The sequence below is a fragment of the Bufo gargarizans genome, chromosome 1 (genome assembly GCF_014858855.1).
Source record: "Bufo gargarizans isolate SCDJY-AF-19 chromosome 1, ASM1485885v1, whole genome shotgun sequence".
NCBI classification, from domain to species: Eukaryota; Metazoa; Chordata; class Amphibia; order Anura; family Bufonidae; genus Bufo; species Bufo gargarizans.
Window position 1 is genome coordinate 664,454,146 of NC_058080.1, and position 14,262 is coordinate 664,468,407.

A 14,262-nucleotide genomic window follows, 5' to 3' on the forward strand; every position below is an offset into this window, starting at 1 on the left:
GGCGCAGTTTTTATTTATTTTTATTACAGCGCTCACCTGACGGGGAGGATCATGTGATATATTTTAAAGAGCCAGTCTTTATGGACGCAGTGATACATAATAATTCTGCTTTTCTATTTTTTTTTACCTATATTTTACAATTTTATATGACTTGATTATGGGAAAGGGATTTTTTTGTTTTACTTTTTATTTATGTAAAACACTTTTTTTACTTTTTTTTTGTCCCCTCTAAAATGCATCAAAATACATTATGAAATGCACACTTTTTATAACCAAATGTGGGAGGTTGTATGAAACATTGCATCACAAGAAGTGCCTCGTGATGAGCATTAAAGTCTGCCTTTGCTCTGGAGAGACACAATGACCCAACTACTGGTCAAAATAATGATCTGGGGAGCTATAGCATATATAGCAATCTGTCACCCCTAGTGGTGATACAAGTGACACTTTTCATGTCATTATACAAATCGACAGCACTCCAGACTTGCAGGTAAAATAATCAGTGATTTTCACAGCGCCGGCGTCCACAGGATTGCAATTATATACCAGGCCTGATGAAGGGCTACATATAGCCTGAAACATTGCCTGAATTTATTATAACCATGTCCGGCTGTATCAAAATCACTGATCATTTCACCTGTAAGTCTGGAGTACTGTCGATTTGTATATTTACATAAAAAGTGTTCCTGAGGTGGAGCTGGGAACGTGTCTAGGCTAGCACCCTGAGAAAGCCAATTAATAGAAGGAGTGCTGTGATCATCTGGATTGCGATACAAGTGACACTAACAGCTCAGGAATATTCTCAGGACATCCTGCGGCTATATGTGTTGTCTCCCATGGCAGGGCTTCCAGCTGTCATTCTTCAGTGAATTATGCTCGCCCACACACAGCAAGGGTTTCCCAGGAAAGTTGCTGTCAGATTACAACATTTTATTGACCTGCCCGGTCCCCAGATTTATCGCCAATGGATCATTTATGGGACCAGCTGGGATGTCCGCTTCAGCAGCCTACAAGTGTGCAAGATCTACAGGCCCAGTTGCAATATCTGTTGGCAAATGTGCTGCAGGAAACCATACAAAACCTGCATATCTCCATGCCCAACCATATCTCATCATGTATCCCAGGCTAGAGCCGCTCAACAGAGTTTTATAGCCAACTTTCTCTTGTACTGTTTTCCCCCAAAAAACTCATCCTTTCAGTCTAATATTGTAATCATTGTACTATATCATCACTGCATTCACACACAAAGTTCGATTCCAATAACTCCTTCTTGGTGCATTTTTTTAACCCTTTCATGACCGGGCCAAAAAAGGCCTTTTTGTGATTTTGTGCACGTGGTGGTTTAGTGACCGTACCTTTTATTTGACTACAAAATAATTTCTTTGTTTTTATTTCATTTATTTTTTTACTTGACACTTTGGACTTTTTATAAGAATGTATTTTTAGAGTAAAGTTTTTTATTTTTTTAGGTTTAATTTTGAAGAAAACTGCTAATTATTATTAAAAAGTGTTTTTTTTATTACAGCTTTTCTGTAAGCGACTGCATTTTTTAATTATTTATTTACTTGTATTTTTTATTTTTTTTAATTAGATTTTAATTTCTTTTTGGCACATAATATTTCCCACAGGAGGTCATTAAAGGACCTTTGGAGGACACCGATTTTTCTTTCTTTTTTTACCACAGGAGAAAATAGCCCCATATGGGGGCATGACACACAGGCAGAGCTGATCTGGGTCTCCTTAGACCCTGCAGCTCTGCTCCTGCTCCAGACACCCCTGGCGGTCACGTGACCGCCGGGACTAAAAGAGGAAGCGGCTCTGCTTAGCTTTAAAAACATCATTAGAAAACATAAATATGTGACAGCATCCTAAGGCTGGCTTCACACGTGACTGATTAGATGAAGAATTTCTGCAGCCTAAAACCAGTAGTGTTTCTGTTTGTAACCTGCAGCAGAATAAAAGCACCAAATGGTGTGTTTTTATCACTGATTTTGGACATGGTTTCATTCTTTGCATTGAAAAGGCTGAAATCTGTGATGAAACTGTATGAATTGACATGCTGCAGATTTAAAATCCACACCACGGGTCAGTTTCTGCTGCTGATTTTTGTGAATGTGAAATGATTTCTGCTGCTGCCATGTGTAAATGCTACAACCCATTCACTTTGCTAGTACTGTAAACAACTAGCACTATAAAATCCGTGACCAGAAATCTGCAGCTAATAAGTCATGTGTGAACCCAGCCTAAAGGTACTGTGACACGCTAGGTTTTTCCCCACAATTTTACCAAAACCATTACAACACCACTGCATCTTGAAGTGATTTCAGAAAAACTGTAGCAAAAGTAGAGACATGAATAAACCCTACATAAGAGGCTTATAAAATGTATGTTGCTATCACTTTGAAATGTAATTAATCAGGAGTGGATCATAAAAGGATAGAAAATAAAAAGGACAAATACGACTTCGCTTTTTTGTATTCGAACCTGGTTGTGGCTTCTAAAACGGCATCAGGAAACCTGACTGTTTGGCCATACCCATAGCATATGAGCAGCACTCGACATCAGCGCTGTGTTCAAGAGTTTTTAATCACAGTTTGCACATATGATTTATGCAATCATACTAAATATATATATATATATATATATATATATATATATATGTGTGTGTGTAAAATAAATAAATTATGTCTCACCTGCATCTTCTGCAGCATCTAGTTCTGTGGATAGTAGTTTTTTTTGTTTGGTCTCTATATCATGCAAAGTGTCCAGGATTTCCTATGGACAATATATTTAAGTTGAAAATTAAAGTGTATCAATCATTCTGGGTGAACTGCCAGAATAAGTACTATTTCTGACCATGCTATAACTTGTATCTTGAATTATCATCAATTTTACCTTCTGCAGGTTCCATTTCTTGCTGTCAGTTTTCCCTGAGCACCGCTCCTGAGTGGATGGAGATCCTGAACCCCTATAGCTCTTACGTTTCTGTAATACTGTGTAACTGCATTTTATATGTTTGTTGTGATATATATCCTGCTCATCTGCACTGTATTTGCACGACACTGTGGAAATGATTTATGAATACTGAGAGCCTTTTGGGACTTTCTAGCTAATAATGAGAAGCTAGTAATTTTCCACAGTTACCATAAGGGTTAAAGAAGAGTGTTTTCGATGGAAAAAGCCAGACTTATTTACCACCAAAAACGGACAGAATGAACTTTTGAATGTCTGGTTTAGCTACGTTATAATGTCTGAAGACTTGTGTTTGTCTGGAAAAACTGCTTTTTCATTCCCATTAGCTTTATTGAAATTCTAATGCAAGTCTATGACAGATGGAAACTGTAACTGTGTATCTGTTCGGGCTGAGTTCTCCACTCCACCCCTCTCACTAGAAGGTTCTTGTTCAACTAGAAACTGTATATAATGAGAGCAGTTAGAGCCTCAATGGAGGAGACTAGAGAAACCAGCCCTATGCCTTGACTGTGTTGTTTTGCACTTAAGTTTCTCCAGTAAAGAAGCACACTGGTTTACTGCAGACCCTGACTCTCTGGACTTATTTCCCATTGGGATGCATCACGTCTTACCATCCCTTTCGGAGAGCAGCAACACTGGTGACACCTCAACAGTGTCTGGGGATCCAGCATTGCGTTGGGGCCACGCCAAAACAGGCCACTGGACCAGCTCTTCTCTTTATTTGTAAAAGTAAAAAAAAAACAGTGACCAAGTCCTTCGCAAGTCCTGAATGTTTATGCACTGAATGCTGGATCATTGTGTTTGATGTTATTACCAGTGCCCAAGCCGGGCTGGGTCCATGCATTGGGAGCAGCCTCCAGGTGAATGTTATTGAGCTTGCAGTTGTGATTTTCTAATTATAAAGAAATATTGTTGTTATCTGGTCACCAGGATGTTACTTATGATTTCTGCAGAAACATAACAGGGTGCTCTACAAACATGGATTGAACCATAGACACCACCACAAGATACGCCATCACAAGCTGATCAGGGGATCCAATGATTTCAAATGGATAAGCCCTGGAGTAACGCGTTCCCTCTACTGTACAGTTGCAGGTGCTGCATAGTTCCGGCACTAACTCCCGAAGCCCAAGCTACACCTGAACAACCGATCAGCGAGGGTGCAGGGTGTTGGACCCCTGACAATAAGCTAGGGATGGATGGACCATAACTTTATAAAAGCTGGACAATAGAGATGGCCTTGCGGTTTGCCCGGCGGGTGGTTCGCGGCAAACTTTACTTATTCGCGGTTTGCTGAACATGCAAACATATGGCGATATTTGCTGGCGCCATATTCTTTTACATTGTGAAGAACTTTGACCCATGACACATCCATCAGGTGGTACAGGACAGCCAATTGAGACATTTCAGCACATGGACATACCCCCTACCTTTATAAATAGACCTGATCTGGCTGCCATTTATAAGGCAAGAAATCCCACTTATTAAACCTGACAGGGCACACCTGTGAAGTGAAAACGATTTCAGGTGACTACCTCTTGAAGCTCATCAAGAGAATGCCAAGAGTGTGCAAAGCAGTAATCAAAGCAAAAGGTGGCTACTTTGAAGAACCTAGAATATTACATATTTTCAGTTGTTTCACGCTTTTTTGTTATGTATATAATTCCACATGTGTTAATTCATAGTTTTGATGCCTTCAGCGTAGTCATGAAAATAAAGAAAACTCTTTGAATGAGAAGGTGTGTCCAAACTTTTGGTCTGTACTGTAGGTGTGCTATTGATCGGTGTGCAGTATATAGGGGTGTAATACACTTATAATATACTTTCTAATATAGAAATCATATTATAGTGGATTTGTATAGTGCAGCATTGTAACTGGTGATCGGTTCTGCAGCGATACTACAACTACAAAGAGTGACAAACGCAATTAGAAAAAAGTCTTATAACTGGTGTGATAGAACAGTGGCCCCCAAAACCACACATTGAAGCGGGGTGTTATATAAGAATATACTTTTCAAATAGTGTAGTTGGGTGCTGCAGAAATTTATCCGCTTTCACTGCGTTACCTCTGCTACACACACTGAGAAAATTTAAAGGAAAACATTTTCTATAACTGGTGTCATTATAGACCAGTGACCCCCAAAACCACATTATTGAAGCGGGGTGTTATCTAAGAATATACTACTCAAATTGTGTATTTTGGTACTGAAGAAATGTATTCTCTTTCACTGCGTTACCTCTGCTAAACACAGTGAGAAAATTTAAAGGAATTCTTTTTTATAACTGGTGTGATTATAGACCAGTTGCCCCCAAAACGGCATATTGAAGCAGGGTGTTATATACCTTGCACCACATACACTGCACTTCTCTAGAGACTTTTGTCACCGGGTCATTTAAAAAATGACAGGCAGAGGAAAAGGCATGCCCTTCCCTAGGGGTGGTAGGGGTAGGGCAGGAGCACCAGGCCGGAGCCAAAGTGGGAAGTTGCAGAAGGTGCTTTCAATTACGTCAAAGGACGCACCAGACTTGGTTGAGTGGCTCACTCAGCCTTCCGCTTCTGTACCCTCCTCATCCTCTCTATCTGCACCCTCTTCACTCTCTGCTGTGTGCACCCCCAAAGAGACCACCACCACCATATACCCTCCACTTGAGTCACAGGAATTATTTTCTGATCCATCACAAGACATTTCTGATGCGCAGCCATTCTTGGCATCACATCAGGAAGAGGAGGTAGCAGCAGTCGCCACTCAGCAGTCTGACGACAGTACCTAGATCAGCCCAAGGAGGTTGGTCCCCGCTGTTGCTGCCTACTCTGAGCTCTCTAATGTTAGTGGTGGGGAAGGTGATGTCGATGATGACGTGTCTATGGATGTAACGTGGGTGCCCACAAGAGAGAAAGAGGAGGGGAGTTCAGAGGAAGAGATGGACCAGCAGATCGAAGCAGGACGAACTTACATTGCACAGGAGGGACAAACCAGACTGCTAATGTATCAGGAGAGAGCCATCAACCATGTACGGTCACATCTTGCGCTCCAAGGACGCCGGCACATTGCTCTGCAGTGTGGGCTTTTTTTAATGTGTCTGCTGACAACAGTGTTGCCATCTGCAGCCTTTGCAGTCAACGCATAAGTCGCGGTAAGCCCAACACCCACCTCTAGGGATGACCGCCTTAAGAAGGCACTTGGCCTCACATCACCGAGCCCAGTGGGAGCAACGCCGTCAGAACCCACAAAGCCACACTCCAGGCTCTCACCGTCCAGCCTCTTCTCCTCACAATTTTCCTCCACTCCTGTGGCCTAAATGGTCTTCTGTGGCCCAAATGTTCGAGCGTTAAAAAAGATGACGCCGGATAACCCTCTTTCCCAACGGTTGACCGCTGGCTTGTTGGAACTGATAGCCCGCCAACTACTGCCATATAAACTTGCGGACTCGGAGGCCTTTCGAAAATTTGTGGCCATTGGAACACCACAATGGAAGGTCCCAGGAAGGAAATATTTCTCGCAGAAGGGCATCCCAGAGCTACATGGCCACGTTCAGCGGCAAGTTAATGTATCTCTGGCACACAGTGTTGGTGCCAAGATAGATCTGACCACAGACTCATGGTCTAGCAAACATGAGCAGGGAAGTTATATTACTTTTACTGCCCACAAGGTGAACGGCAGTCAAGCATGTAACCCGTGGCACCCGTGTGGATTTGGTTTTACCGCCACAGATTGCATGCAGGCCTGCCTCTTCTTCTCCTCCTCCTACTCCATCTTCCCTCCCCTCCTCGGCTGACTCCTCCTTTTCCGCTGCTACCGTCTCTTCCACTGCGCCGGCCAAGATCCCCAGAACCTATTTGACATGCCAGGTGAGACGTTGCCATGCTGTGCTGCGTTTGTTGTGCCTGGAAGCCAAGAGCTACACCGGTCCTGCACTCCTTTCAGCTTTGCGTTCACAGGCAGATCAGTGGCTAACACCGCTCAATTTGACAGTTGGTAAAATGGTGTGCGACAACGGTGCCAATCTGCTGAGCGCGCTGAAACAGGGCAAAATGACACACGTGCCGTGCATGGCACACGTCCTGAACTTGGTCGTGCAGCGATTCGTTGTCAAATACAGGACGTCTTGCAGGCAGGCCAGGAAAATCTCGGGCCATTTCAGAAGATCTTACACGGCCATGACTCGCCTTGCTGACATTCAGCGGCGACACAACCTGCCCGATGAGATGGAACTCAACCTTGTATATGCTCGATAGGCTGCTCCAGCAGAAACGTGGAGTTAACGACTACCTGTGCGAACTCTGCGGCAGGACAGGTTCTGGGGAGCTTGTTTTTTTTTCCACCGCGCCAGTGGCTGCTCATGCACGACACATGCAGATGAGATCACCAAACTGGTCAGTCACAGCCAGGGCGCCATCAGTGACATGGTACCTTTTGCCTTCTTTCAGGAGCGTACATTGCGTAGTGTCATTGATCAAGCCGTCGAGGAGCAGGAGCAGGAAGATGAGGAAGTCGCAATGCTGGATGAATTCCCAGGGGGGCTACTCCATCTGAGAAAAGTCAACAACAGGAGTCTGAAGAGGAGTCAGAGGAGGATTGTGCCGGGGAGGAGGATGAGCAAGAAGAGCGTGCTTTAAACCTTTCTGGGATCCCTGGTGAGGAGAACGAGGATGACATTATCCTGGATGAGGAGCAGGAGCCAGGCCACTACACCCCTTCCAGTTTAGTGCAAATGGGGCCATCATCCTCCAGTGTTTTAAGAGGGACCCCTGTATAAAACGGATAAAGGGCAAGGACCAGTACTGGGTGGCAACGTACTTAGACCACCGGTACAAACAAAAAATGGCGGAAATGTTACCACCATCACAGAGGGCTGTCAGAATGCAGCACTTCCAGGCCTTGCTTATGCTGCATTCTGCTTTTTTGGGTGCTGGCAGAGGAATTTCCACTGACAGAGAAACAGTTGCGGGTACCATTCACACAGCGCCTGCAAGAAGAGGGCGGTTTGAAGATGTGTTGGTCAGTTCTGATATGAGAAAATTCTTTCAGCCAACCCATCGACAGCTGTCTTCCGGATCCAGCCTCAGGGAACACCTAGACCGGAATGGTGTCCGACTACATTGGGTTAACGGCCGATTTGGATGCTCTGAGAAGTGATGAACCCCTGGTCTACTAGGTGGGCAGGCTTGACCTCTGGCCAGAGCTTGCAGAATTTGCAATGGAACTGTTGGCTTGCCCCTCGTCAAGTGTCCTGTCTGAAAGGATGTTCAGCGCAGCAGGGGGGATCGTGGCCGATAAGCACACTCGCCTAGCTCACGACAGTGTTGACTACCTCACATTTCTAAAAATGAATGAGGCATGGATCTCGGAGGAATTCAACACATGTGACCAGTAGACCATGTTTGATTCACATTCCTCATGATAGCCTATATCCGCCACCACCCATAACAATTTATGGTCCCTGTCTTCGGTAAATACAGCGGCATAAAAAGCCCTTTTATGTCCGTTGAATGCCTAATTTTTGGGGCCTGTGATGGCCGACACGTACTTCTGTATCCTGTGAATGCCTAATGTACCACCAGCCACAGAATAAAAAATGCTTTGCTGTCAGGTGAACGCCTGTCGGCTAATTTTTGGGGCCTGTAATGGCCGACACTTACTTCTGTATCCTGTGAATGCCTAATGTATCACCAGCCACAGAATACAAATTTATTTGCTGTCAGGTGAACGCCTATCGGCTAATTTTTGGGGCCTGTAATGGCCGACACTTACTTCTGTATCCTGTGAATGCCTAATGTACCACCAGCCACAGAATACAAATTTATTTGCTGTCAGGTGAATGCATGTCGGCTAATTTTTGGGGCCTGTAATGGCCGACACGTACTTCTGTATCCTGTGAATGCCTAATGTACCACCAGCCACAGAATACAAATTTATTTGCTGTCAGGTGAACGCCTGTCGGTTAATTTTTGGGGCTTGTAATGGCTGACACATACTTCTGTATCCTGTGAATGCCTAATGTACCACCAGCCACAGAATAAAAAATGCTTTGCTGTCAGGTGAACGCATGTTGGCTAATTTTTGGGGCCTGTAATGGCTGACACTTACTTCTGTATCCTGTGAATGCCTAATTTTTCAGACTGGAATTTAAAATCAATGGGTCTGTAAACGTTCCTCTCAATTGTGGAACGGATGCAGAAACATTTTACAGACGTGTGAATGGACCCTATATGTACTTGACATATATTTACCAGCTGCTGTTAGTTCTGGCTGATTTAGGCCGAGCTATTACACTAAAACCGAGCAATATTACAAAAAACAAAATACACGTTATAACTGTACAAACGATTTATATAACTTATTAGAAATTTTTTTTTTATTATTATGGCAATTTTTCCAAAAGCATGATCATCTCATGGCCTGCATTTGCCTCTCTTCCATGGCCTTCAAGCGCTCCCGATTGGCCCGCATATCATTGCGCTGCTCCTTTTGCATTTTGGCCAATTTGGCCATCAATGTCTTCATTCCTGTTTGAAAAAAAAATTTGCAACTCCTATTAAACCTTTATTTGGTGGTGCATCTGACTTTATGATCGCTTGCTATTACACATTTTTGTGATAAAAGTTGTCCCAAAAATTGCCGTTTTGAGAGTTTTAAATTTTTGTTTAAAAGGGTGTCCACCTGAGGGGTTATTTGGTATGATATTTTTAGACAGCTGGTTGTTACAGGTGCGGCAAGACCTAATGTTTTTCCTTATTTTTTAGCCTTTTCTATTTTACCCAATAAAAGCATTGTTGAACCAAAAACAATTCATGTTTTACTGTCTCCATATTTTGAAAGCCATATTATTGTTTTTATTTGGCGATTGTCTAATGGTAGGGTCTAATTTTTAGCAGAATTAACTGACCGATTGTTACTATTTTGGGGGGGCATATGCCTTTTTTGATAGCTTGGTGTTGCACTTTTAGTGATGTTAGGTTGAATAAATTAATATTTTCTTCTAATTGTTTCTTTTATTTTAATTTTTTTAAGTGTTCATCCGAGGGGTTAGATCATAGGATATTTTTATTGAGTTTAATATAATTTATTTGTTAAATTAATGGTTTTAACGTAGATTAAAGAGTTATTGTCCAGTGTTCTTTTTTTGTATTACTTAAGTGTAGGTTGTTGCCTCATTGTTGGCCCTTTTAATGTTTATGTACATGTTATGGATACATAATCATATTGCTATGAGTACTTATTTACCCTCTTGGCAGGGGCTGGTGATCACCTCCTCTTCCTCAGAGTCCTGAGATGGGGTGGTGCTGGAGGGTACAGCACTTTCCACCTCCTTCACTTCTCCCACATCTGGTGGGGGTGGCTCAATAGGCTGGGAGGGTCCGGCCTCCTCCTCCTCTTCCTCCACAACCTCCACAGCCTCCGCCGATCGCCTTCTCCGAATGGCACAGAATGTTCAGATTTTAGATAAACAACTCCAAAATCTTAAGAACATTTGATATAAAGAAATTCCAATATGGAGGGATCTATATATAATTGCAGTGGCTGCTAGATTTATGACGCATAACTCAATAAAAAATTAACAGTATGAAAAAAGACATCCCCTCCACAGTGTCTTGATGGAACAATAGGGGCGAGAGGAGACCCATGATATGGGATTATCGCCTCAGTGTATCATAGGATGATCTACCTCTCTACACCAGAGTCGGCTACTTCTTAATCCCATCACTAACACAATAGAACAAAGGGACACACACACATTCATTGGGAGTCTCAGAGCAGAGTTAACCCTTATTGCGCTTATGGATTCACACCATGCAACTTTAATGGGGAATACGAAAGATGTGGCCTATAAACTCAACCAAAAATTAATGGTTTATAGTTCCCTCTAAACCAAATAGGTCAGAGTGGGGGTCTCCATAGTCCTGGGTCCATAGCCCGTAGGAAGAAGGCTAGTCCTCAGGCTTCTACTGCAGACATAGTGATGGTTCAGTCCGTCACTTGTCTGGCACAAACCCAACACATCACATCATCCAAAGAACACCATCCCCACAATGAAACATGGTGGTGGCAGCATCATGCTGTGGGGATGTTTTTTAGCAGCCGGGACTGGAAAACTGGTCAGAGGTGAGGGAAACATGGACAAGGATATTCTTGAGCAAAACCTGTACCACTCTGTGCGTGATTTGAGGGTAAGACAGAGGTTCACCTTCCAGCAGGACAATGACCCCAAACCATGGGCGTAGGGATTACCATAGCAGCCATAGCAATGGCTATGGGGCCCAACGCCACTGGGGGCCCGGGCCGCCGGCTAAGGATTATTATTTTTTTTAAATTCATGTGGCGTAGCTACAGGGGTCGCAGGCCCCTCCGGGACAGACAGAGAAAACGCTATCTGCAGGGCCTGCAGGCTGTGGGCGGTGCGATAGGGCGCGGCCAGAGGCAGAGAGGCCTACCTGCAATGAGGAGATGGAGTGGTCCCGCTCCCAGTCTGGGTGGCAGTCCAACTGGCCAGAAGTGGAGGAGGCGGAGCGTACAGCGAAGCTGCGTGCTGCTGGACCTGGCAGCGCTGCTGGAGTGTGGGTGTGCAGATGTTCAAGTGGCTGTGAGGTGAGGGCTGGCTGACTCTGGGACTGGTAAAACTTACTGTGGAGTCCTGGACCATTATATCTGGGGAGGAGGGGGGAGCAGCACCCTGGAGGTCTGGACCAGTACATTTAAGGAGAAGGGGGGAGCAGGACCCTGGAAGTCTGGTCTGGACCAGTATATAGGGGGGAAAAGGACACTGGAGGTCTGGTACATTACATCTGGGGAGGAGGGGGGAGTGGGATCCCCGAGGTCCAGACCATTATATCTGGGTAGGAGGGGGGAGCAGGACCCTGGAGGTCTGGACCATTATATTTAAGGAGATGGGGGGGGGGGGATCAGGACCCTGGAGGTCTGGACCATTATATTTAAGAAGGGGGGAGCAGGACCCTGGAGGTCTGGACCATTATATTTAAGGAGAAGGGGGAGCAGGATCCTGAGGTCTGGACCATTATATAGGGGGGAACAGGACACTGGAGGTCTGGACCATTCTATTTAGGGGGAGCAGGACCCTGGAGATCTGGACCATTATATTTAGGGAGGAGGGGGGAGCAGGGCCCTGGAGGTCTGGACCATTATATAGGGAGGAGAGGGGAGCAGGACCCTGGAGGTCTGGACCATTATATATTGGGAGTAGAGGGAAGCAGGATCCTGGAGGTCTGGACCATTATATTTAAGGAGAAGGGGGGGATTATGACCCTGGAGGTCTGGACCATTATATTTAAGAAGGGGGGAGCAGGACCCTGGAGGTCTGGACCATTATATTTAAGGAGAAGGGGGAGCAGGATCCTGGAGGTCTGGACCATTATATAGGGGGGAACAGGACACTGGAGGTCTGGACCATTCTATTTAGGAGGGAGCAGGACCCTGGAGGTCTGGACCATTATATTTAGGGAGGAGGGGGAAGCAGGACCCTGGAGGTCTGGACCATTATATAGGGAGGAGCAGAACCCTGGAGGTCTGGACCATTATATATTTGGAGTAGGGGGAAGCAGGATCCTGAAGGTTTAGACCATTATATATGGGGAGTAGGGGGAAGCAGGATCCTGTAGGTCTGGACCATTATATATGGGGAGTAGGGGAAGCATGAACCTGGAGGTCTGGACCCTTATATAGGCAGGAGGGGGGAGCAGGACACTTGATGTCTGGACCATTATATCTGGGGACTGGCGGTGGAAGATTTAGGGTGGGGAGGTCTAGGAGGGGTGTGGGGATGTTGGGGTGGGAGGTCCTGCAAGGGTGTTTGGGTGGGATCTCTGGAAGGGGTGGGGGTCTGAGAGGTATGTGGGGGTGGGAGATCCGGGAGAGGGGGGCCCATAAAAAAATGTTGCTATGGGGCCCAGTCATTTCTAGCTACGCCCCTGCCCCAAACACACTGCTACAGCAACCCTTGAGTGGTTAAAGGGTAAACATATAAATGTGTTGGAATGGCCTAGTCAAAGCCCAGATCTCAATCCAATAGAAAATCTGTGGTCAGACTTAAAGATTGCTCTTCACAAGCGCAAACCATTAAATTGGAAGGAGCAGAATCAGTATTGCAAGGAGGAATGGGCAAAAACGCCTGTGGTAAGTTGTGGAAACTGCTCATAGAGATTTATCCAAAGTGACTTGGAGCTGTGATTGCCGCAAAAGGTGGCTCTACTAAGTATTGACTTTAGGGGGGTGGATGAATAGTTATGCACATTGACTTTTTCTGTTATTTTTTCCTATTAGTTGTATGCTTTACAATTAACCAATTTAAAAGAAGGTCTAAGTTGTGGGCATTTTCTACAAATTAAATGAGGCAAATCCACAAACAATCCGTGTTAATTCCAGGGGGTGAGGCAACAAAATAAAAGAACGAAGTCAAGGGGGTGAATACTTTTGCTTAGCACTGTAAACATTACAAAGTGTTGGCAAAACATGTTTGCGACCCATTTGGCACCACATTTATTAGGCCAACTCCCGCACAATTCTCTGTTTCTCGGCGTGGGACCGGGTGCGGTCGTATCCAAGACCCAACATCCGCTGCAAGAGAAAAATGCAAGAATATAATCCCAATTTTTTACAATAATAGTATTGAAAATAATTTACTCAAGTAAACTGCAAAAACTATTTAATGCTTTGAGGTGGAAATATTAGATTTAGGCCGCCTGCACACGGGCCGTCCTGCAGAGTGGACAAGTGCACGGCGTCATTGGTTGTTATGACGAAGTGTGCTTCCGGCCACCACCGCTGTACTGTGATACACTTGTATGATCTATACAAGTGTATTACTGTACAGTGGTGGCGGCAAGAAGCGCATGGCGTCATAGCGAGTTAGCAATGACGCCGTGCGCTCGTCCACTCTGCAGGACGGGTTTGTACAGTCCGTAGTTCTGAAAAAACACGCCCGTGTGCATGCAGCCTTACTGTTACGGTTAGAAGATGGGATTGCATTACGACTGTATGTGGGTGGTGTCTGAGCTATCAGATACTGTCCAGCTAAGCAGAGATGTACCTGTCTAGTGAAGTGACGGTATGGTATGGGGTGTACAGCTGGTTAGTCTCCCTGGGATGCACCCTGGGTAACTCTAAATGAACCAGAAAATACTGCCGTTCTGACAAAGAACGCCTCGTCTGAGTCCTGACCAAATATAGTGTGCGGCATTACAATGGATGTGCAATGTGCATGTTAAATCTATTTCTCTGCTGTCCATACAAATATGCTACTAACATAGTGGGTGTGATGTCACAGGAATACTTA

The 14,262-nt window shown here is 44.8% G+C and overlaps 1 protein-coding gene across 1 annotated transcript in view; it reads right to left on the bottom strand.

Annotated features, from left to right (window-relative positions):
- ANKRD31 (ankyrin repeat domain 31) overlaps window positions 1–10,517 on the bottom strand; it is a 107,232-nt gene extending 96,715 nt beyond the window's left edge. The window contains exon 1 of the mRNA XM_044282977.1: window positions 10,200–10,517. The gene's annotated coding sequence lies outside the window, so the exon portion shown is untranslated. The remainder of the gene's footprint in view (window positions 1–10,199) is intronic.
- Between the last annotated feature and the right edge of the window lie 3,745 nt (window positions 10,518–14,262).